This window comes from Pseudophryne corroboree (genome assembly GCF_028390025.1).
Source record: "Pseudophryne corroboree isolate aPseCor3 chromosome 1 unlocalized genomic scaffold, aPseCor3.hap2 SUPER_1_unloc_2, whole genome shotgun sequence".
NCBI lineage: Eukaryota > Metazoa > Chordata > Amphibia > Anura > Myobatrachidae > Pseudophryne > Pseudophryne corroboree.
In genome coordinates, this window is record NW_026967467.1 from 1,678,038 (window position 1) to 1,702,578 (window position 24,541).

Consider the following 24,541-nt stretch of genomic DNA (forward strand, 5'->3'; position numbering starts at 1 on the left):
ATCTGTTGCGATGATCACAGCCCTCAATCATCTGAGTAAACCAAAGCTTAAGGCCCATACACACTTGGCGATTTTGAGCTCAAAGTAGTACAGTATGTCAGCCAGTGTGTATGGCGGGCGGTGAGCGCTGATGTGCGCTCCCGCATTATCACTGGTCACTGCCATCCATCGGGCTGTTTGAACAGCCAAGTGAAGCGCTTTCCACAGTCTCCTACTGTGGAAAGTGCTTCACCCCCCATAAACATCACTGGGCACAGGAAAATAGCTCGTGTGTGTTAGAGATGAGTGGGTTCGGTTCTCAGAGAACCGAACCGTACTGAACTTCACCATACGAGTCTGGTTCCGAGCCAGGCTCGGATTTTCCCACCTGACTCGGAAACCCGAACAAGGTAAAACGTCATCATCCCGCTGTCGGAGTCTCGCGGCCATTTTCACTCCAGTCTCAGAGAGTGTAGTGAGAGGACATGTCTCCGTCCTCAGTGTCTGTGTGGGGGCGGGAAAGTGGGGTGGCGAGTCTAGTGCTGTGTTGTGCTGCTCAGTCCAGTCCAGTGTAGTCAGTGTCTTATGCTGCATCAGTCCAGCCAGTCACAGTGTTGGTGTGCTCTGCTGCTATGGGATCAGTACGTAATCCCGTTGGACGGGATCCCGACGGTCGAAATACCGACGCCGGAATCCCGACCACACAATCCCGACAGGGGTGGCAAGCGGAACGCAGCCCCTTGCGAGCTCGCTTCGCTCGCCACGCTGCGGGCGCGGTGCCTTGCTACGCTCGGCACACTATTATATTCTCCCTCTATGGGTGTCGTGGACACCCACGGAGGGAGAATATGTCGGGATTGTGGCGATCGGGATTCCGGCGTCGGTATTTCGACCGCCGGGATTCCGTCCAGCGGGATGTTGACCGCATCCTGCTGCTATATGTCCCCAGTGCTGCTGGCTGCTGTATAAGTCCCTTGCATTTTTGCTGTGTTGTCTTGCATCAGACCAGGGGTAGTGTCTTGTGCAGCATCAGTCCAGTGACCAGTCACAGTGGTGGTGTCCTCTGCTGCCATATATCCAGTAGAGATGAGCGCCTGAAATTTTTCGGGTTTTGTGTTTTGGTTTTGGGTTCGGTTCCGCGGCCGTGTTTTGGGTTCGACCGCGTTTTGGCAAAACCTCACCGAATTTTTTTTGTCGGATTCGGGTGTGTTTTGGATTCGGGTGTTTTTTTCAAAAAACACTAAAAAACAGCTTAAATCATAGAATTTGGGGGTCATTTTGATCCCAAAGTATTATTAACCTCAAAAACCATAATTTACACTCATTTTCAGTCTATTCTGAATACCTCACACCTCACAATATTATTTTTAGTCCTAAAATTTGCACCGAGGTCGCTGTGTGAGTAAGATAAGCGACCCTAGTGGCCGACACAAACACCGGGCCCATCTAGGAGTGGCACTGCAGTGTCACGCAGGATGTCCCTTCCAAAAAAACCCTCCCCAATCAGCACATGATGCAAAGAAAAAGAAAAGAAAAAAGAGGTGCAAGATGGAATTGTCCTTGGGCCCTCCCACCCACCCTTATGTTGTATAAACAAAACAGGACATGCACACTTTAACCAACCCATCATTTCAGTGACAGGGTCTGCCACACGACTGTGACTGATATGACGGGGTTGGTTTGGACCCCCCCCAAAAAAGAAGCAATTAATCTCTCCTTGCACAAACTGGCTCTACAGAGGCAAGATGTCCACCTCATCTTCACCCTCCGATATATCACCGTGTACATCCCCCTCCTCACAGATTATCAATTCGTCCCCACTGGAATCCACCATCTCAGCTCCCTGTGTACTTTGTGGAGGCAATTGCTGCTGGTCAATGTCTCCGCGGAGGAATTGATTATAATTCATTTTAATGAACATCATCTTCTCCACATTTTCTGGATGTAACCTCGTACGCCGATTGCTGACAAGGTGAGCGGCGGCACTAAACACTCTTTCGGAGTACACACTTGTGGGAGGGCAACTTAGGTAGAATAAAGCCAGTTTGTGCAAGGGCCTCCAAATTGCCTCTTTTTCCTGCCAGTATAAGTACGGACTGTGTGACGTGCCTACTTGGATGCGGTCACTCATATAATCCTCCACCATTCTATCAATGTTGAGAGAATCATATGCAGTGACAGTAGACGACATGTCCGTAATCGTTGTCAGGTCCTTCAGTCCGGACCAGATGTCAGCATCAGCAGTCGCTCCAGACTGCCCTGCATCACCGCCAGCGGGTGGGCTCGGAATTCTGAGCCTTTTCCTCGCACCCCCAGTTGCGGGAGAATGTGAAGGAGGAGATGTTGACAGGTCGCGTTCCGCTTGACTTGACAATTTTGTCACCAGCAGGTCTTTCAACCCCAGCAGACCTGTGTCTGCCGGAAAGAGAGATCCAAGGTAGGCTTTAAATCTAGGATCGAGCACGGTGGCCAAAATGTAGTGCTCTGATTTCAACAGATTGACCACCCGTGAATCCTTGTTAAGCGAATTAAGGGCTGCATCCACAAGTCCCACATGCCTAGCGGAATCGCTCCCTTTTAGCTCCTTCTTCAATGCCTCCAGCTTCTTCTGCAAAAGCCTGATGAGGGGAATGACCTGACTCAGGCTGGCAGTGTCTGAACTGACTTCACGTGTGGCAAGTTCAAAGGGCATCAGAACCTTGCACAACGTTGAAATCATTCTCCACTGCACTTGAGACAGGTGCATTCCATCTACTATATCGTGCTCAATTGTATAGGCTTGAATGGCCTTTTGCTGCTCCTCCAACCTCTGAAGCATATAGAGGGTTGAATTCCACCTCGTTACCACTTCTTGCTTCAGATGATGGCAGGGCAGGTTCAGTAGTTTTTGGTGGTGCTCCAGTCTTCTGTACGTGGTGCCTGTACGCCGAAAGTGTCCCGCAATTTTTCTGGCCACCGACAGCATCTCTTGCACGCCCCTGTCGTTTTTTAAAAAATTCTGCACCACCAAATTCAAGGTATGTGCAAAACATGGGACGTGCTGGAATTTGCCCATATTTAATGCACACACAATATTGCTGGCGTTGTCCGATGCCACAAATCCACAGGAGAGTCCAATTGGGGTAAGCCATTCCGCGATGATCTTCCTCAGTTGCCGTAAGAGGTTTTCAGCTGTGTGCGTATTCTGGAAAGCGGTGATACAAAGCGTAGCCTGCCTAGGAAAGAGTTGGCGTTTGCGAGATGCTGCTACTGGTGCCGCCGCTGCTGTTCTTGCGGCGGGAGTCCATACATCTACCCAGTGGGCTGTCACAGTCATATAGTCCTGACCCTGCCCTGCTCCACTTGTCCACATGTCCGTGGTTAAGTGGACATTGGGTACAACTGCATTTTTTAGGACACTGGTGAGTCTTTTTCTGAGGTCCGTGTACATTCTCGGTATCGCCTGCCTAGAGAAGTGGAACCTAGATGGTATTTGGTAACGGGGGCACACTGCCTCAATAAATTGTCTAGTTCCCTGTGAACTAACGGCGGATACCGGACGCACGTCTAACACCAACATAGTTGTCAAGGACTCAGTTATCCGCTTTGCAGTAGGATGACTGCTGTGATATTTCATCTTCCTCGCAAAGGACTGTTGAACAGTCAATTGCTTACTGGAAGTAGTACAAGTGGGCTTACGACTTCCCCTCTGGGATGACCATCGACTCCCAGCGGCAACAACAGCAGCGCCAGCAGCAGTAGGCGTTACACGCAAGGATGCATCGGAGGAATCCCAGGCAGGAGAGGACTCGTCAGACTTGCCAGTGACATGGCCTGCAGGACTATTGGCATTCCTGGGGAAGGAGGAAATTGACACTGAGGGAGTTGGTGGGGTGGTTTGCGTGAGCTTGGTTACAAGAGGAAGGGATTTACTGGTCAGTGGACTGCTTCCGCTGTCACCCAAAGTTTTTGAACTTGTCACTGACTTATTATGAATGCGCTGCAGGTGACGTATAAGGGAGGATGTTCCGAGGTGGTTAACGTCCTTACCCCTACTTATTACAGCTTGACAAAGGGAACACACGGCTTGACACCTGTTGTCCGCATTTCTGGTGAAATACCTCCACACCGAAGAGCTGATTTTTTTGGTATTTTCACCTGGCATGTCAACGGCCATATTCCTCCCACGGACAACAGGTGTCTCCCCGGGTGCCTGACTTAAACAAACCACCTCACCATCAGAATCCTCCTGGTCAATTTCCTCCCCAGCGCCAGCAACACCCATATCCTCCTCATCCTGGTGTACTTCAACACTGACATCTTCAATCTGACTATCAGGAACTGGACTGCGGGTGCTCCTTCCAGCACTTGCAGGGGGCGTGCAAATGGTGGAAGGCGCATGCTCTTCACGTCCAGTGTTGGGAAGGTCAGGCATCGCAACCGACACAATTGGACTCTCCTTGTGGATTTGGGATTTCAAAGAACGCACAGTTCTTTGCGGTGCTTTTGCCAGCTTGAGTCTTTTCAGTTTTCTAGCGAGAGGCTGAGTGCTTCCATCCTCATGTGAAGCTGAACCACTAGCCATGAACATAGGCCAGGGCCTCAGCCGTTCCTTGCCACTCCGTGTGGTAAATGGCATATTGGCAAGTTTACGCTTCTCCTCCGACAATTTTATTTTAGGTTTTGGAGTCCTTTTTTTACTGATATTTGGTGTTTTGGTTTTGACATGCTCTGTACTATGCCATTGGGCATCGGCCTTGGCAGACGACGTTGCTGGCATTTCATCGTCTCGGCCATGACTAGTGGCAGCAGCTTCAGCACGAGGTGGAAGTGGATCTTGATCTTTCCCTAATTTTGGAACCTCAACATTTTTGTTCTCCATATTTTAATAGGCACAACTAAAAGGCACCTCAGGTAAACAATGGAGATGGATGGATTGGATACTAGTATACAATTATGGACGGGCTGCCGAGTGCCGACACAGAGGTAGCCACAGCCGTGAACTACCGCACTGTACTGTGTCTGCTGCTAATATATAGACTGGTTGATAAAGAGATAGTATACTCGTAACTAGTATGTATGTATAAAGAAAGAAAAAAAAACCACGGTTAGGTGGTATATACAATTATGGACGGGCTGCCGAGTGCCGACACAGAGGTAGCCACAGCCGTGAACTACCGCACTGTACTGTGTCTGCTGCTAATATATAGACTGGTTGATAAAGAGATAGTATACTCGTAACTAGTATGTATGTATAAAGAAAGAAAGAAAAAAAAACCACGGTTAGGTGGTATATACAATTATGGACGGGCTGCCGAGTGCCGACACAGAGGTAGCCACAGCCGTGAACTACCGCACTGTACTGTGTCTGCTGCTAATATATAGACTGGTTGATAAAGAGATAGTATACTCGTAACTAGTATGTATGTATAAAGAAAGAAAAAAAAACCACGGTTAGGTGGTATATACAATTATGGACGGGCTGCCGAGTGCCGACACAGAGGTAGCCACAGCCGTGAACTACCGCACTGTACTGTGTCTGCTGCTAATATATAGACTGGTTGATAAAGAGATAGTATACTCGTAACTAGTATGTATGTATAAAGAAAGAAAAAAAAACCACGGTTAGGTGGTATATACAATTATGGACGGGCTGCCGAGTGCCGACACAGAGGTAGCCACAGCCGTGAACTACCGCACTGTACTGTGTCTGCTGCTAATATATAGACTGGTTGATAAAGAGATAGTATACTCGTAACTAGTATGTATGTATAAAGAAAGAAAAAAAAACCACGGTTAGGTGGTATATACAATTATGGACGGGCTGCCGAGTGCCGACACAGAGGTAGCCACAGCCGTGAACTACCGCACTGTACTGTGTCTGCTGCTAATATATAGACTGGTTGATAAAGAGATAGTATACTCGTAACTAGTATGTATGTATAAAGAAAGAAAAAAAAACCACGGTTAGGTGGTATATACAATTATGGACGGGCTGCCGAGTGCCGACACAGAGGTAGCCACAGCCGTGAACTACCGCACTGTACTGTGTCTGCTGCTAATATATAGACTGGTTGATAAAGAGATAGTATACTCGTAACTAGTATGTATGTATAAAGAAAGAAAAAAAAACCACGGTTAGGTGGTATATACAATTATGGACGGGCTGCCGAGTGCCGACACAGAGGTAGCCACAGCCGTGAACTACCGCACTGTACTGTGTCTGCTGCTAATATATAGACTGGTTGATAAAGAGATAGTATACTCGTAACTAGTATGTATGTATAAAGAAAGAAAAAAAAACCACGGTTAGGTGGTATATACAATTATGGACGGGCTGCCGAGTGCCGACACAGAGGTAGCCACAGCCGTGAACTACCGCACTGTACTGTGTCTGCTGCTAATATATAGACTGGTTGATAAAGAGATAGTATACTCGTAACTAGTATGTATGTATAAAGAAAGAAAAAAAAACCACGGTTAGGTGGTATATACAATTATGGACGGGCTGCCGAGTGCCGACACAGAGGTAGCCACAGCCGTGAACTACCGCACTGTACTGTGTCTGCTGCTAATATATAGACTGGTTGATAAAGAGATAGTATACTCGTAACTAGTATGTATGTATAAAGAAAGAAAAAAAAACCACGGTTAGGTGGTATATACAATTATGGACGGGCTGCCGAGTGCCGACACAGAGGTAGCCACAGCCGTGAACTACCGCACTGTACTGTGTCTGCTGCTAATATATAGACTGGTTGATAAAGAGATAGTATACTCGTAACTAGTATGTATGTATAAAGAAAGAAAAAAAAACCACGGTTAGGTGGTATATACAATTATGGACGGGCTGCCGAGTGCCGACACAGAGGTAGCCACAGCCGTGAACTACCGCACTGTACTGTGTCTGCTGCTAATATATAGACTGGTTGATAAAGAGATAGTATACTCGTAACTAGTATGTATGTATAAAGAAAGAAAAAAAAACCACGGTTAGGTGGTATATACAATTATGGACGGGCTGCCGAGTGCCGACACAGAGGTAGCCACAGCCGTGAACTACCGCACTGTACTGTGTCTGCTGCTAATATATAGACTGGTTGATAAAGAGATAGTATACTCGTAACTAGTATGTATGTATAAAGAAAGAAAAAAAAACCACGGTTAGGTGGTATATACAATTATGGACGGGCTGCCGAGTGCCGACACAGAGGTAGCCACAGCCGTGAACTACCGCACTGTACTGTGTCTGCTGCTAATATATAGACTGGTTGATAAAGAGATAGTATACTCGTAACTAGTATGTATGTATAAAGAAAGAAAAAAAAACCACGGTTAGGTGGTATATACAATTATGGACGGGCTGCCGAGTGCCGACACAGAGGTAGCCACAGCCGTGAACTACCGCACTGTACTGTGTCTGCTGCTAATATATAGACTGGTTGATAAAGAGATAGTATACTCGTAACTAGTATGTATGTATAAAGAAAGAAAAAAAAACCACGGTTAGGTGGTATATACAATTATGGACGGGCTGCCGAGTGCCGACACAGAGGTAGCCACAGCCGTGAACTACCGCACTGTACTGTGTCTGCTGCTAATATAGACTGGTTGATAAAGAGATAGTATACTACTAATATTATATACTGGTGGTCAGGTCACTGGTCACTAGTCACACTGGCAGTGGCACTCCTGCAGCAAAAGTGTGCACTGTTTAATTTTAATATAATATTATGTACTCCTGGCTCCTGCTATAACCTATAACTGGCACTGCAGTAGTGCTCCCCAGTCTCCCCCACAATTATAAGCTGTGTGAGCTGAGCAGTCAGACAGATATATAATATATATATAGATGATGCAGCACACTGGCCTGAGCCTGAGCAGTGCACACAGATATGGTATGTGACTGACTGAGTCACTGTGTGTATCGCTTTTTTCAGGCAGAGAACGGATATATTAAATAAACTGCACTGTGTGTCTGGTGGTCACTCACTATATAATATATTATGTACTCCTGGCTCCTGCTATAACCTATAACTGGCACTGCAGTAGTGCTCCCCAGTCTCCCCCACAATTATAAGCTGTGTGAGCTGAGCAGTCAGACAGATATATATAATTATAAGGGCACGGTCGTGCCCTTATATTAAGGCTGAATCGAACAAACGGAATTCTCCCATAGGGAACTTCAGAGATGGGGGCATGGTGTTTGAGGGGCTACACCTCAAACGTGATTAGACGTACTGAGCTGAAATTTGGCATGGACGCGTAGAATCGTCACCCGGTGCTGCATGCCAAATTTCAGGGCAAAATAATAAAAACTGAGGAATTGGGAGTAACCTAAAGTTCCAACTGTCAGTTTTTTTCTGCAACTTCCTGTATGGCTAATTGACAACGTTTTCCTATAGAGTGAATGAGGAGATTTTTGGGAAGGCATAACTCAGGGTAGAGGACAAAGAAAGACTTGGGGTTTGTTTTATTAGACAGAGTATGTCCCAGTGTAGTGCCTTTTGGGGTTGTGGTTTTTGAGAAAGTTATAGTTTTTTTTTAATTAAGTAAAATATGCCCCATTTTAAAGATAGGGCTTTTCAATTTGTTGCGCCTGCGCAGTGGCCGCCAGCAGGGGGTGTACAGAGAGTAGCTTCACTTGAGTGGAGCAATATGGCTGATCACTCCTCACATAGCCAATTTATTTTGTGATTATAAAAATAATTAGATCTATATGTATTATACAAAATGATTGGGGGGTGTTTTGGGACTGAGTGGATGCTGTCTGAGTCTTTTTTTAGCTATGGTGTCGTGTCAGTAAAAATATATTACATCCGTATTGTGCTGTGAGCGTGGCCAGACAGTTTAGATGACGTCACTTAATTTATTCATGTGTGTGCCGCAATGCCAGATGGGGCGGCAAATTCAAATGTGCTCTTCTACTCTATGTGACTGTGTACATTGCTGCCTGGCCGGCCGCCCTGTTACTGCTGCACCTGAAGCTGCCACACAGTAGCAGCAGCACAGGACATGTGACAGGAAGACAGAGCGGGCAGCTAGTCGCCCCTGCCTGTCCCCATCACGATTGCCTCTCAGCAGTGACAACCTCGGCAGAGTGTTCCTGGACGAGGCTCCCAGCAGCGCTGTGCACTAGTGATTCATGCGCTCGCTGGGACCGGTGCAAAGACTGCAGTTCGCCGGCGGGTAGCCTGATCTGTGTAACCCGCTGGATCTGCAGTGACTGGCTTCCACTACCTGCGGAGGCATGAGAATCGGAGGTTACCAGCAGCTACTAAGGATCCTCTGTGACCCTATCTCCCGCTCTATGCTCCTCCTCTACCTGACACTCATGTGCTACCTGTACCGCCCCCTGCTGATGACAGTATTTTGGGTGTGGGTGGGTTACTATGGTGCGAGTGCCGGGCAGGAGGCACAGGACACATGCCCACTGTCAGCGCTCGTCATATGCTCCAGAGTCCTGGCCCTAGCTATAGGCAACTACGTAGGACATGGGGAAATCCTAGGGCCTGCAGAGCAGCATGGCATACTACTGTCAGTGTCAGCACAGCTGTGAAAGTGAAACTACAGAGGAGTCCGATCAGGGGGCGTGGCTACACGGGTCACTGCTGCCTTCCTGCAATGTGGGAAACTGAGGGGAGGAATGGCTCTGAGCTGCAATACTGGACATTGTGATATGCTGCCATGTAATTGTCATGTGTTAAGGTAAGGGAGGCACCATCTATAAGTGAACATGTATGTATAAGTGTGTGGCTGTGAGTATATATGTGTATAAGTGTGTGGCTGTGAGTATATATGTGTATAAGTGTGTGGCTGTGAGTATATATGTGTATAAGTGTGTGGCTGTGAGTATATATGTGTATAAGTGTGTGGCTGTGTGTATATATGTGTATAAGTGTGTGGCTGTGTGTATATATGGGTATAGGTGTGTGGCTGTGTGCATATATGGGTATAAGTGTGTGGCTGTGTGTATATATGTGTATAAGTGTGTGGCTGTGAGTATATATGTGTATAAGTGTGTGGCTGTGTGCATATATGGGTATAAGTGTGTGGCTGTGTGTATAAGTGTGTGACTGTATATTTGTACAGCTGTGTGTGTGTGTGTGTGTGTGTGTGTGTGTATATATATATGTGTGTGTGTGTGTGTGTGTGTATAAATGTACGGCTGTGTGCATATATGGGTATAGGTATATGCGGATGTATGATTGCGTCAGAGTACGGATGTATAAGTGCACCAGCGTGCGGCAGTATGAGAGCGTCAGCGTGCGGCAGTATGAGAGCGTCAGCGTGCGGCAGTATGAGAGCGTCAGCGTGCGGCAGTATGAGAGCGTCAGCGTGCGGACGTATGAGAGCGTCAGCGTGCGGACGTATGAGAGCGTCAGCGTGCGGACGTATGAGAGCGTCAGCGTGCGGACGTCAGAGCGTCAGCGTGCGGACGTCAGAGCGTCAGCGCGCGGACGTCGAGAGCGTCAGCGCGCGGACGTCTGAGAGCGTCAGCGCGCGGACGTCTGAGAGCGTCAGCGCGCGGACGTCTGAGAGCGTCAGCGCGCGGACGTCTGAGAGCGTCAGCGCGCGGACGTCTGAGAGCGTCAGCGCGCGGACGTCTGAGAGCGTCAGCGCGCGGACGTCTGAGAGCGTCAGCGCGCGGACGTCTGAGAGCGTCAGCGCGCGGACGTATGTGCGGTGAGCGGACGTATGAGAGCGTCAGTGAGCGGACGTATGGGAGCGTCAGCGTGCGGACGTATGAAAGCGTCAGCGTGCGGATGTATGAGAGCGTCGGCGTGCGGATGCATGAGAGCGTCGGCGTGCGGATGCATGAGAGCGTCGGCGTGCGGATGCATGAGAGCGTCGGCGTGCGGATGCATGAGAGCGTCGGCGTGCGGATGCATGAGAGCGTCGGCGTGCGGATGCATGAGAGCGTCGGCGTGCGGATGCATGAGAGCGTCGGCGTGCGGATGCATGAGAGCGTCGGCGTGCGGATGCATGAGAGCGTCAGCGTGCGGATGTATGAGAGAGTCAGCGTACGGATGTATGAGAGAGTCAGCGTACGGATGTATGAGAACGTCAGTGTGTGGATGTATGAGAGATGCAGTGTACGGATGTATGAGAGATGCAGTGTACGGATGTATGAGAGCGGCAGTGTACGGGTGTAGGGATGTACAGCAGCGCCGTAACTACGTGTGTGCCATTGGTAGTAAGCGCCGCTGCAGCAGTCCCCTCTCCTTCAGCATTGGCTGCCCGGCGCTGCTGTGAATGCTGGGATGCGCTTCCCTCATCCCAGCATTCACAGCAGCGGCCAGCCAATACGGAAGGAGAGGGGACTGCTGCAGCGGTCTACTACCAATTACATAGCGCTGCAGCGGCTCCTGTCCCCCTCCCTCCTCCTCCTTCTTCCCAGCAGCTGCCCGGGATCTGCCACCACGAGGAGCCTGACTGCCAGCGAGGAGAGATGGTAAGTATTTATCTCTCTCTCTCTCTCTCTAATATGTCCTAGAGGATGCTGAGGACTCCAAAAGGACCATGGGGTATAGACGGGATCCGCAGGAGACATGGGCACTTTAAGACTTTAAATGGGTGTGAACTGGCTCCTCCCTCTATGCCTCAGTTAGATTCTGTGCCCAGAGAGACTGGACACACACTAGGGGAACTCTACAGAGTTTCTCTAGAAAAGACTTTTGTTAGGTTTATTATTTTCAGGGAGCACTATTGGCAACAGGCTCCCTGCATCGTGGAGCCGCGCCGCTGTCCCCCTCACAGAGCCTGAAGAAAGAAGCCGGGTGAGTAACATAAGCAAAGAAGACTTCAGTGAAGGCGGCAGAAGACTTCAGATCTTCGGAGGTATCACGCAGCGGTCACGCTGCACGCCATTCCTCCCACACACAAGCGGCACTAAATGGGTGCAGGGCGCAGGGGGGGCGCCCTGGGCAGCAATTAAACCTCTTTTAAGGACAGGCACAGCAGTATACAGTGCATAGGCACTGTATACAGACCCCCGCCAGTATAAATAAAAGGGGGACACTAGCGCGCCATTTAGGGGGCGGGGCTTCGTCCTCCAGCTCTAATCAGCGCCATTTTCTCTTCACAGCAAGCTGGTCATGGCCCTTCACTTCTGTCACAAGTAACAGGGTGCAAAAACAGGGGCGGTGCACAGCAAATTTGGTGTTGTATATATTTATATATAAAAGTGCTGCTAGGTCTGGGACATTGTATATTCCTTCAGACCGGGTGAGGCGCTGGTCGTCAGCTGGCATACTTTCTCTCTGAAGGACCTTACTGTGGGTCTGTCCCCTATAGCCCAGTGTGTTAGTGGGTGTCGGTACGTGTGTGTCGACATGTCTGAGGCTGAATGCTCTTCCCAGGAGGAAGCTGGTGTGGGGGCGGAACAGAATGTGGGAGTAAATCTGTCCGCACCGCCGACTGCTGATTGGGTAGATATCTGGAGTGTCTTAAATGCATGTGTGGCTTTGTTGCATAAAAGATTAGACAAATCTGAGTCTCAGAACCAAGCATGGAGACAATCAATGGGAGATGTTTTGTCACAAACTCAGACCCCCTCGGGGTCACAGAAATGTTCGTTTACCCAGATAGCAGACACAGATACAGCCACGGATTCGGACTCCAGTGTCGACTATAGTGATGTCAAATTGAATCCTAAACTGGCTAAGAGCATTCAGTACATGATTGTGGCAATAAGGGACGTATTACATATCCCTGAGACAAGGGTCTGTATGTATAAGGGAAAGAAACCTGAGGTAACATTTCCTCCCTCTCATGAACTGAATACTCTTTTTGAAAGGGCTTGGGAAAATCCTGATAAAAAGTTACTGATTCCCAAGAGAATTTCTATGGCATATACTTTTCCCTCTGAGGATAGGGTAAGGTGGGAATCCTCACCCACGGTGGACAAAGCTCTAGCACGGTTGTCCAAGAAGGTGGTGCTACCGTCCCCTGACACTGCAGTCCTAAAGGATCCTGCGGATCGTAAGCAGGAAACTACCTTGAAATCTATTTATGTCACTATGGGTATGCTGCTCAGGCCGGCCGTGGCATCGGCATGGGTGAGTAGCGCTATTGAAAAGTGGGCAGATACCTTGTCATCTGAAATAGACACCATGGATAGGGATAGCGTGCATTTGAAGCTGGGTCATATTAGGGACGCAGCGGTCTATTTAAAGGAGGCTGCGAGAGATATTGGCCTCTTGGGATCAAGGGCCAATGCCATGGCAATCTCAGCTAGGAGAGCGTTGTGGACTCATCAATGGAATGGTGATGCTGACTCTAAAAAGGCTATGTAGGCTCTGCCCTATAAAGGTGGCGTTTTGTTTGGTGAAGGCCTCGCGGACCTGGTATCTACAGCTACTGCGGGTAAGTCATCTTTTCTACCTTTTGTCCCTCCACAGCAAAAGAAAACGCCTCAGTATCAGATGCAGTCCTTTCGGTCTAATAAATTCAAAAAAGGACGAGGGTCCTCCTTCCTTGCCGCTAGAGGTAAGGGAAGGGGAAAAAGATCGCCGGCTGTGGCAAGCCCCCAGGAGAAGAAGTCCTCCCTGGCTTCTACCAAGTCCACCGCATGACGCTGGGGATTCGCTGCGGGAGTCCGCACCAGTGGGGGCACGTCTTCAGCTCTTCAGTCGGATCTGGGCTCAATCAGGCATGGATCCTTGGGTGCTGGAAATTGTGACCCAAGGGTACAAACTGGAGTTTCAAGACGGGCCCCCTCACCGATTTTTCAAATCGGTCTTGCCAGCTTCTCTTCTGGAAAGGGAAGTAGTGTGCGCTGCAATACAAAAGCTATGTCAACAACAAGTCATTGTCGCGGTACCCCCGTCACAACGGGGAGAAGGGTTTTATTCACGCCTGTTCGTGGTCCCAAAGCCGGATGGCTCGGTCAGACCGATTCTGAACTTAAAATCCCTCAATCTGTATTTGAAAGATTCAAATTCAAAATGGAATCTCTCCGAGCAGTGATATCCAGTCTGGAAGGGGGGATTTTATGGTGTCAGTCGATGTTTACCTACATGTCCACATATATACTCCACATCAATCTTACCTGAGGTTTGCTGTTCAGGATTGTCATTACCAATTTCAGACGTTGCCGTTTGGGCTTTCCATGGCTCCGAGGATTTTCACTAAAGTAATGGCGGAAATGATGGTGCTCCTGCGAAAGCACGGTGTCACAATTATCCCGTACTTGGACGATCTCCTGATAAAGGCGAGATCAAAGGAGCAGTTACTAAGAAACGTTGCGCTCTCCCTGACAGTGCTGCAACAACATGGTTGGCTCCTGAATTTGCCAAAGTCACAGTTGGTTCCGACAACACGGATGTCATTCTTGGGCATGATTCTGGACACGGACCTGCAGATAGTTTTTCTCCCGGTGGAAAAAGCTCTGGAAATCCAGAACATGGTCAAAGGGATTCTGAAACCGGCAAGAGTGTCGATTCATCAATGTACTCAGGTGCTGGGGAAGATGGTGGCGGCCTACGAGGCCATTCCGTTTGGCAGTTCCATGCCAGGGTGTTTCAGTGGAACCTGTTGGACCTGTTGGACAAGTGGTTCGGGTCTCACCTGCACATGCACTGGAAAACAAGCCTATCTTCCAGGAACAGAGTTTCTCTCCTGTGGTGGCTCCAAAGTTCTCACCTCCTAGGGGGACGCAGGTTCGGGATCCAGGATTGGATCCTGGTGACCACGGATGCAAGTCTCCGAGGCTGGGGAGCGGTCACACAGAGGGAAATTTTCCATGGAAAATGGTCAAGCCAGGAAGCTTGTCTGCACATAAACATTCTGGAATTAAGAGCCATCTACAACGGCCTTCTACAAGCGGAACATCTCCTGTTGGACAACATAACAGCAGTGGCGTACATAAACCACCAAGGCGGAACAAGAAGCAGAGCAGCGATGGCGGAGGCCACAAGAGTTCTCCGCTGGGCGGAAAAACATACAGGCGCTCTCTCGGCGGTCTTCATTCGAGGCGTGGACAACTGGAAAGCAGATTTCCTCAGCAGACACGATCTCCATCTGGAGAGTGGGGTCTTCATCAAGAGGTCTTTGCAGAAGTGACAAGTCATTGGGGAATTCCTCAAATAGACATGATGGCGTCTCGCCTCAACAAGAAACTTCAGAGATATTGTTCCAGGTTGAGGGACCCTTAAGCCAGTGCGGTGGACGCCCTGGTGACGCCCTGGGTGTTTCAGTCGGTCTATGTGTTTCCTCCACTACCACTCATTCCAAAGGTGATAAGCCTCATAAGAAGAACAGGGGTTCAGGCGATACTCTTTGTTCCAGATTGGCCACGGAGGGCCTGGTATCCGGATCTTCAGGAACTGCTCATAGCAGATCCCTGGCCTCTTCCTCTAAGAGAGGATCTGTTACAGCAAGGGCCGGTTGCGTTTGACGGCATGGCGGTTGAACGCCAGATCTTAGCCCGGAAGGGTATTCCCGGTGAAGTCATCCCTACACTGCTTAAATCAAGAAAGGAGGTAACGACGAAGAATTATCACTGTATTTGGAGAAAATACGTGTCTTGGTGTGAAGCCAAGAAGGCTCTTACGGAAGAATTTTAGCTGGGTCGTTTTCTACATTTTTTGCAGGCCAGTGTGGATGCGGGCCTAAAGTTGGGCTCCATTAAAGTCCATATTTCGGCCTTATCGATTTCCTTTCAAAAAGAATTGGCCTCCCTTCCGGAAGTTCAGACTTTCGTGAAGGGTGTGCTGCACATCCAACCTCCATTTGTGCCCCCGGTGGCACCATGGGACCTTAACGTGGTGTTGCAGTTCCTTATGTCACATTGGTTTGAACCTTTACAGAAGGTTGAGTTAAAATTCCTCACTTGGAAAGTGGTCATGCTATTGGCCTTGGCATCCACAAGAATTAGTGGCCTTGTCTCACAAGAGTCCCTATTTGATCTGCCATGTGGATAGAGCGGAATTACGAACTCGTCAACAATTTCTACCAAAGGTGGTTTCTTCATTTCACATGTACCAACCTATTGTGGTGCTTGTGGCTACTGAAGCTTTGGCTGATTCAAATTCTCTCGATGTAGTCAGAGCTTTGAAGATTTATGTCGCCAGAATAGCTCGTATTAGGAAAACAGAGGCACTGTTTGTCCTGTATGCTCCCAACAAGATTGGGGCTCCTGCTTCTAAACAGACTATTGCACGTTGGATATGTAATACGATTCAGCATGCGCATTCTATGGCTGGATTGCCGTTACCGAAATCGGTGAAGGGCCATCGGTGAAGTGACAGAACGGGACCCGGGAACGGAGGAGACCGGCTGCTGCAGGAGAAGCGCGCGGACTGAAGGAGAAGGAAGACGCGGCGGACTGAAGGAGACGGAGGACGCGGACACAGAGGACCAGGCCTGAGGTTGTGGAAGGAAGAGACGCGGTCACCGGCGGCAGGTAGTTACCTGCCCCCGGCGGTAAGTGTAAAACACACAGCCTATGACCACACAACCCAGAGCCGCACATAAGAGGGGACTGACAGGCGGGACGCCGCACTAGTCATACCCCAAACATTCAAATAGGACGCAGTTCAGAGGGCACATAGGCATCCACCACACCTATGGTAAAGGTGACCCACAGGGTACACCTGACATTTACCTGAGCTGGGGTCCAATCGGTAATAGGAAGGTATACCTTGCAAAGGGTAGTCTGCAGGACACACCTGACAGTGGTGAAGGAACTGTGGGACAAGGACCAAACACAATATTGAAATTAGGATGCTGACCTAATCATATCTAATTTACAAATAAAGAGTTCAGATAGAAACCATATCAGATTGATCATTGGTGCAAAACCTACAATCAGGCGCAAACAGTCAACACAATCACTTATCCAAGTACCACTCCCATCCCGCAATACCCTATATTCCCATTTTTCCCTTATATCCCCCCCAGAGCGCGCTGACCATGCCAAATCATACCAGAAAGGTGGGCTCATCTTGGGCGGCTGCCCGAGGGGTCTCGGCGTTATAGCTTTGCCGAGTAGCTACTTGGTCGGGTTCAAACACTTTTGCAAAATTCTACAAGTTTGATACCCTGGCTGATGAGGACCTCATGTTTGCTCAATCGGTGCTGCAGAGTCATCCGCACTCTCCCGCCCGTTCTGGAGCTTTGGTATAATCCCCATGGTCCTTTTGGAGTCCCCAACATCCTCTAGGACATAGGAGAAAATAGGATTTTAATACCTACCGGTAAATCCTTTTCTCTTAGTCCATAGAGCATGCTGGGCGCCCGTCCCAGTGCGGACTTTGGGGGTCATTCCGAGTTGATCGCTCGTTGTTTTTTTCCGCAACGGAGCGATCAGTCGCTAACGCGCATGCACAATGTCCGCAGTGCGACTGCGCCAAGTAATTTTGCTATGCAGTTAGGTATTTTACTCACGGCATTACGAGGATTTTTCTTCGTTCTGATGATTGGAGTGTGATTGACAGGAAGTGGGTGTTACTGGGCGGAAACTGAGCGTTTTATGGGTGTGTGTGAAAAAACGCTGACGTATTTTTTAAAAACGCGGGAGTGGCTGGAGAAACGGGGGAGTGCCTGGGCGAACGCTGGGCGTATTTGTGACGTCAAACAGGTACGATACTGACTGAACTGATCGCAATGGCAGAGTAAGTCTCGAGCTACTCAGAAACTGCTAAGAAGTGTGCTAATCGCAATATTGCGAATCCGTCGTTCGCAATTCTAAGAAGCTAAGATTCACTCCCAGTAGGCGGCGGCTTAGCGTGTGTAATGCTGCTAAAAGCAGCTTGCGAGCGTACAACTCGGAATGACCTCCACTATCTGCAGTTCTTGCTATAGTTATTGCTTATGTTACACAAAAGTTCTGTTTCAGTTGTGATCAGCCTGTTGCTGATTTTGGTTCATTCCGTTAACTGGTATTTGGTTAAAAGCCATGTTGTACGGTGTGTTGTGGTGTGAGCTGGTATGTATCTCACCCTTAGTTAACAAAAATCCGTTTCCTCAAAATGTCCGTCTCCCTGGGCACAGTTCCTATAACTGAGGTCTGGAGGAGGAGCATAGAGGGAGGAGCCAGTTCACACCCATTTGAAGTCTTAAAGTGCCCATGTCTCCTGCGGATCCCGTCTATACCCCATGGTCCTTTTGGAGTTCCCAGCATCCTCTACGGACTAAGAGAAAAGGATTTACCGGTAGGTATTAAAATCCATTTCTCTAACGTCCTAAGTGGATCTGGGGACTTCGTAAGGACAATGGGGAATAGACGGGCTCCGCAGGAGATAGGGCACTCTAGAAAAGAATTAGGTCTACTGGTGTGCACTGGCTCCTCCCTCTATGTCCCTCCTCCAGACCTCAGTTAGAATCTGTGCCCGAACGAGAAGGGTGCACCTTAGTGAGCTCTCCAGAGCTTGCTGAGAAAGAAAAGTATTTTGTTAGGTTTTTTATTTTCAGAGAGCTTCTGCTGGCAACAGACTTTCTGCTACGTGGGACTGAGGGGAGAGAAGCAAACCTTACCAACTGCGGGATATGTTGCGCTTCTTAGGCTACTGGACACCATTAGCTCCAGAGGGATCGAACACAGGTACTAACCATTGGCGGTCCGATCCCAGAGCCACGCCGCCGTCCCCGTCGCAGAGCCAGAAGCAAGAAGCACGGCGTAGATGAAGAAATCGGCGGCAGAAGACTTCAGTCTTCAAACAAGGTAGCGCACAGCACTGCAGCTGTGCGCCATTGCTCCCACAGCACACCACACACTCCGGTCACTGTAGGGTGCAGGGCGCAGGGGGGGGCGCCCTGGGCAGCAATAAGGTACCTTTGGCAAAAGTAAGCAGACATACAGGTAGGCACTGTATGTCTGCATGAGCCCCCGCCATTTTTTTCACACAAAATCGCGGGACAGAAAGCCACCAAGAAGGGGGCGGGGCTTCTTCCTCAGCACTCACCAGCGTAATTTTCTCTTCACAGCTCCGCTGGAAGGAAGCTCCCCAGACTCTCCCCTGCAGAATCACGGTTGAGGGGTGAAAAAAGAGGGGGGGGCACATAAATTTAGGCGCAAAACAGATAATACAGCAGCTACTGGGTAAACACTGAGTTACTGTGTTTTTTCCTGGGTCATATAGCGCTGGGGTGTGTGCTGGCAAACTCTCTCTCTGTCTCTCCGAGGGGCCTGGTTGGGGAATTGTCTTCAAAAGAGCTTCCTCTGTGTGTATGGTGTGTCGGTACGCGTGTGTCGACATGTTTGACGAGGAAGGCTATGTGGAGGCGGAGCGGGAGGAAATGAGTGTGGTGTCGCCGCAGCCGGTGCCGACACCGGATTCGATGGATATGTGGAAGGTTTTAAATGAGAATGTTAATTCCTTACATAAAAGGCTAGATAAAGCAGAAGCCTTGGGACAGTCTGATCTTGCTACGCAGGGGCCGTCAGGGTCTCAAAAGCGTCCACTATCCCAGGTTGTTGACACAGATATCGACACGGAGTCTGACTCTAGCGTCGATGATGAGGAGGCCAGATTACAACCTAAAATGGCCAAAGCTATAAGATATATGATTATAGCTATGAAGGAGGTGTTACACATCTCTGAGGAAAGCCCTGTCCCTGAGAAGAGAGATAATATGTTTGGGGAAAAGAGACAAGTGGTGACCTTTCCCCCGTCTCATGAATTAAATGAGTTATGTGAGAAATCGTGGGAATCACCAGATAAGAAACTGCTGATCCCCAAAAGGATGCTAATGGCGTACCCCTTCCCGCCATCGGACAGGTTACGCTGGGAATCCGCCCCGAGGGTAGACAAAGCGTTGACACGCTTGTCTAAACAGGTGGCGCTACCGTCACAGGATACGGCAGCCTTAAAAGATCCTGCAGATAGAAAGCAGGAAGCTATCCTAAGGTCCATATACACACATTCGGGTACCGTGCTTAGACCGGCCATTGCGTCGGCATGGATGTGTAGTGCTGTAGCAGCATGGGCAGATATGTTATCTGAAGAGATGGAAACCCTGGACAAGGATACTATATTACTGACACTGGGGCATATAAAAGACACTGTCCTGTATATGAGGGATGCTCAGAGGGACATTGCCATGCTGAGCTCTAGGATAAATGCTATGTCGATTTCAGCCAGAAGGGGCCTGTGGACTCGACAATGGACAGGTGATGCCGACTCTAAGCGGCACATGGAGGTTTTGCCTTACAAGGGTGTGGAATTATTTGGGGAAGGTCTGTCGGACTTAGTGGCCACAGCTACGGCTGGAAAGTCAAATTTTCTACCATTTATTCCATCACAACCTAAGAAAGCATCGTATTATCAAATGCAGTCCTTTCGTTCACAGAAGGGTAAGAAAGTCCGAGGTGCGTCCTTTCTTGCCAGAGGCAAGGGTAGAGGAAGGAAGCTGCATAACACAGCTAGTTCCCAGGAACAGAAGTCCTCCCCGGCTTCAACTAAGTACACCGCATGACGCTGGGGCTCCACAGGTGGAGCCAGGGTCGGTTGGGGCGCGTCTCCGAAATTTCAGCCACCAGTGGGTTCGCTCACAGGCGGATCCCTGGGTTATACAGATAGTATCCCAGGGGTACAGGCTGGAATTTGAAGAGATACCCCTCGCCGCTTCCTCAAATCGGCTCTGCCAACGTCCCCCATAGAAAGGGAGTTGGTGGTAACTGCGATTCACAAATTGTATCTCCAGCAGGTGGTGGTGGAGGTCCCCCCCCCCCCCCTTCAACGGGGGAGAGGGTATTATTCCACAATGTTTGTGGTACCGAAACCGGACGGTTTGGTCAGGCCCATTTTGAACTTAAAATCCCTGAACGTTTACCTGAAAAGGTTCAAGTTCAAGATGGAATCGCTGAGAGCAGTCATTGCGAGCCTGGAAGAAGGGGATTTTATGGTGTCGCTGGACATAAAGGATGCTTACCTGCATGTCCCGATTTATCCACCTCATCAGGAATACCTCAGGTTGGTGGTACAGGATTGTCACTACCAATTCCAGACGTTGTCGTTTGGTCTCTCCATGGCACCGAGAATATTTACCACGGTAATGGCAGAAATGATGGTGATCCTGCGAAAGCAAGGAATCACAATTATCCCGTACTTGGACGATCTCCTTATAAAGGCGAGGTCCAGCGAACAGTTGCTGATCAGTGTAGCACGCTCTCAGGAGGTGTTACAGCAACACGGCTGGGTTCTGAATATCCCAAAGTCGCCGTTGATCCCTACGACTCGTCTGCCCTTCCTGGGCATGATTCTGGACACAGACCAGAAGAGGGTTTATCTCCCGACTGAGAAGGCTCAGGAGCTCATGACCTTAGTCAGAGACTTATTAAAACAAAGACAGGTGTCAGTGCATCAATGCACGCGAGTCCTGGGAAAGATGGTGGCATCATACGAGGCCATTCCCTTCGGCAGGTTCCATGCGAGGACCTTTCAATGGGATCTGTTGAACAAGTGGTCCGGATCACAGCTACAGATGCAGCGGCTGATCACCCTATCCCCCAGGGCAAGGGTGTCTCTGCTGTGGTGGCTGCAGAGTGCTCACCTTCTCGAGGGCCGAAGATTCGGCATTCAGGACTGGGTCCTTGTGTCCACGGATGCGAGCCTCCGAGGGTGGGGAGCAGTCACGCAGGGAAGAAATTTCCAAGGCCTGTGGTCAAGTCAGTAGACTTGTCTGCCCATAAACATCCTGGAAATAAGGGCCATATACAACGCCCTAAGTCAGGCAGTAAACCTGCTTCGAGACAAATCGGTGCTGATTCAATCAGACATCACCGCAGTGGCTCATGTAAACCGTCAAGGCGGCACAAGGAGCAGGGTGGCGATGACAGAAGCCACCAGGATTCTTCGTTGGGAGGAGAATCATGTAAGAGCACTGTCAGCAGTGTTTATCCCGGGAGTGGACAACTGGGAAGCAGACTTCCTCAGCAGGCACGACCTCCACCCCGGAGAATGGGTACTTCATCCAGAAGTCTTCACACAGGTGTCAGACCGGTGGGAACTGCCACAAGTGGACATGATGGCGTCCCGTCTAAACAAAAAGTTACAGCGGTATTGCGCCAGGTCAAGGGACCCTCAGGCGATAGCTGTGGACGCACTAGTGACACCGTTTGTGTTCCAGTCGGTTTATGTGTTTCCCCCTCTTCCTCTCATACCCAAGGTACAGAGAATCATAAGAAGAAGAGGAGTGAGAACAATTCTCATTGTTCCGGATTGGCCAAGAAGAGTTTGGTATCCGGATCTGCAAGAAATGCTCACAGAGGACCCATGTTCTCTGCCCTTAAGACAGGATCTGTTACAACAGGGGCCCTGTCTGTTCCAAGACTTACCGTGGCTGCGTTTGACGGAATGGCGGTTGAACGCCGGATCCTAGCAGAAAAGGGGATTCCGGATGAGGTTATTCCTACGCTTATAAAGGCTCGGAAGGTTGTAACGTCTAAGCATTATCACCGTATATGGCGAAAATATGTTGCTTGGTGTGAAGCCCGGAGGGCTCCTACAGAGGAATTCCAGCTGGGCCGGTTCCTTCATTTCCTACAATCCGGAGTGTCTTTGGGCCTAAAATTGGGATCCATTAAGGTCCAGATTTCGGCCCTATCCATTTTCTTTCAAAAAGAACTGGCAGCTCTTCCTGAAGTTCAGACCTTTGTGAAGGGAGTGCTGCATATACAGCCCCCGTTTGTGCCTCCAGTGGCACCTTGGGATCTTAACGTGGTGTTGGGTTTCCTAAAATCACACTGGTTTGAACCACTAAAAACTGTGGAGTTAAAATATCTCACGTGGAAGGTGGTTATGCAGCTGGCTCTGGCCTCAGCCAGGCATGTGTCGGAATTGGCGGCTTTGTCACATAAAAGCCCCTATCTGGTTTTTCATATGGACAGGGCAGAATTGCGGACCCGTCCACAATTTCTGCCCAAGGTGGTGTCATCATTTCATATGAACCAACCTATTGTGGTGCCTGTGGCTACAGGGGACTTGGAGGATTCCGAGTTACTAGATGTAGTGCGGGCTTTGAAGATTTATGTGACCAGAACGGCCAAGGTCAGGAAAATGGAGTCGCTGTTTATCCTGTATGCATCCAATAAGTTGGGTGCTCCTGCTTCAAAGCAGACTATTGCTCGCTGGATCTGTAACACGATTCAGCAGGCTCATTCTGCGGCTGGATTGCCGCCTCCGAAATCAGTAAAGGCCCATTCCACAAGTAAGGTGGGCTTCTTCTTGGGCGGCTGCCCGAGGGGTCTTGGCATTACAACTTTACCGAGCAGCTACTTGGTCGGGATCAAACACATTTGCAAAGTTCTACAGGTTTGATACCCTAGCTGAGGAGGACCTTGAGTTTGCTCATTCGGTGCTGCAGAGTCATCCGCACTCTCCCGCCCGTTTGGGTGCTTTGGTATAATCCACATGGTCCTTACGGAGTCCCCAGCATCCACTTAGAACATTAGAGAAAATAAGAATCTATTTCTCGTAGTCCGTAGTGGATGTTGGGCGCCCGTCCCAAGTGCGGACTTCTTCTGCAATACTGTATATAGTTATTGCTTAACAAAGGGTTATGTTATGTTACATCAGGTTATCTGATGTTTTGTATTGTTCATACTGTTAACTGGGTTTGGTTATCACAAGTTATACGGTGTGATTGGTGTGGCTGGTATGAGTCTTACCCTGGATTCCAAAATCCTTTCCTTGTAATGTTAGCTTGTCCGGGCACAGTTTCCTTAACTGAGGTCTGGAGGATGGACATAGAGGGAGGAGCCAGTGAACACCAGTAGACCTAATTCTTTTCTAGAGTGCCCTATCTCCTGCGGAGCCAGTCTATTCCCTATGGTCCTTACGGGGTCCCCAGCATCCACTACGGACTACGAGAAATAGATTTACCGGTGAGTAAAATCTTATTTTTTGCTATGTGTGTTTAGCTGTTTGTGTGTTTTGTCATATGTGTGTATGTATGTTTTGCTATATGTTTGTCTTTTACTATGTGAGTGTATATACAGGGCCGGCCTGACCATTACATCGCGGAGAGTACCATATGTGGAGGGTGCTGCTGCTGCCTTCTCATGTCCTCCCGAGGTGTGCTCGCACACCTGCTGCACTGCTTAAAGAGAGAGCCTGGATCACAGGGTGAGGTGAGTGGGGAGCCAGGGAGGGAAACCACTGGGACAGGGTCGCACACTGCGGACGCCATCTTTCTGCACCTCTGCCTTAGTCACTCTATACCTGTCACCCACTATCTCCCTGTCAGCCCTGTCTCAGTCAAAGTATAGATAGCGTGGCGAGCCACCGTGCCCGCAGCATGGCAAGCCCGCAAGAGGCTCATTTGCGCTTGCCCAGCTGTCGGTATGCCGGCGGTCGGGATTCCGGCGCCGGTATGCTGGTCGACGGGAGCCCGGCCGCCAGCATACCCTGCTACACCCGGGCAAGCGCAAATGAGCCCTTTGTGGGCTCGCCACGCTGCACGCACGGTGGCTCGCCATGCTATCTATACTTTCTCCAGGGCGCTCATGGACCCCCAAGAGGGAGAAAAGATGTCGGTATGCCGGCGGTCGGGATTCCGGCGCCAGTATGTTGATCGTTAGGAGTCCGGCCACCGGCAAACAGAAGACCACCTCAGTCACCCACTGTCTCCCTGTCAC

General features: G+C 49.5%; 1 long non-coding RNA gene across 1 annotated transcript; it reads left to right on the forward strand.

Moving 5' to 3' along the window:
- Positions 1-9,432: 9,432 nt before the first annotated feature.
- LOC134982024 (uncharacterized) lies at positions 9,433-24,157 on the forward strand. Its single transcript, XR_010190880.1, has 3 exons — positions 9,433-9,666; positions 11,360-11,413; positions 23,903-24,157. It is a non-coding gene; the product is annotated as an uncharacterized LOC134982024 (long non-coding RNA).
- Positions 24,158-24,541: the final 384 nt, after the last annotated feature.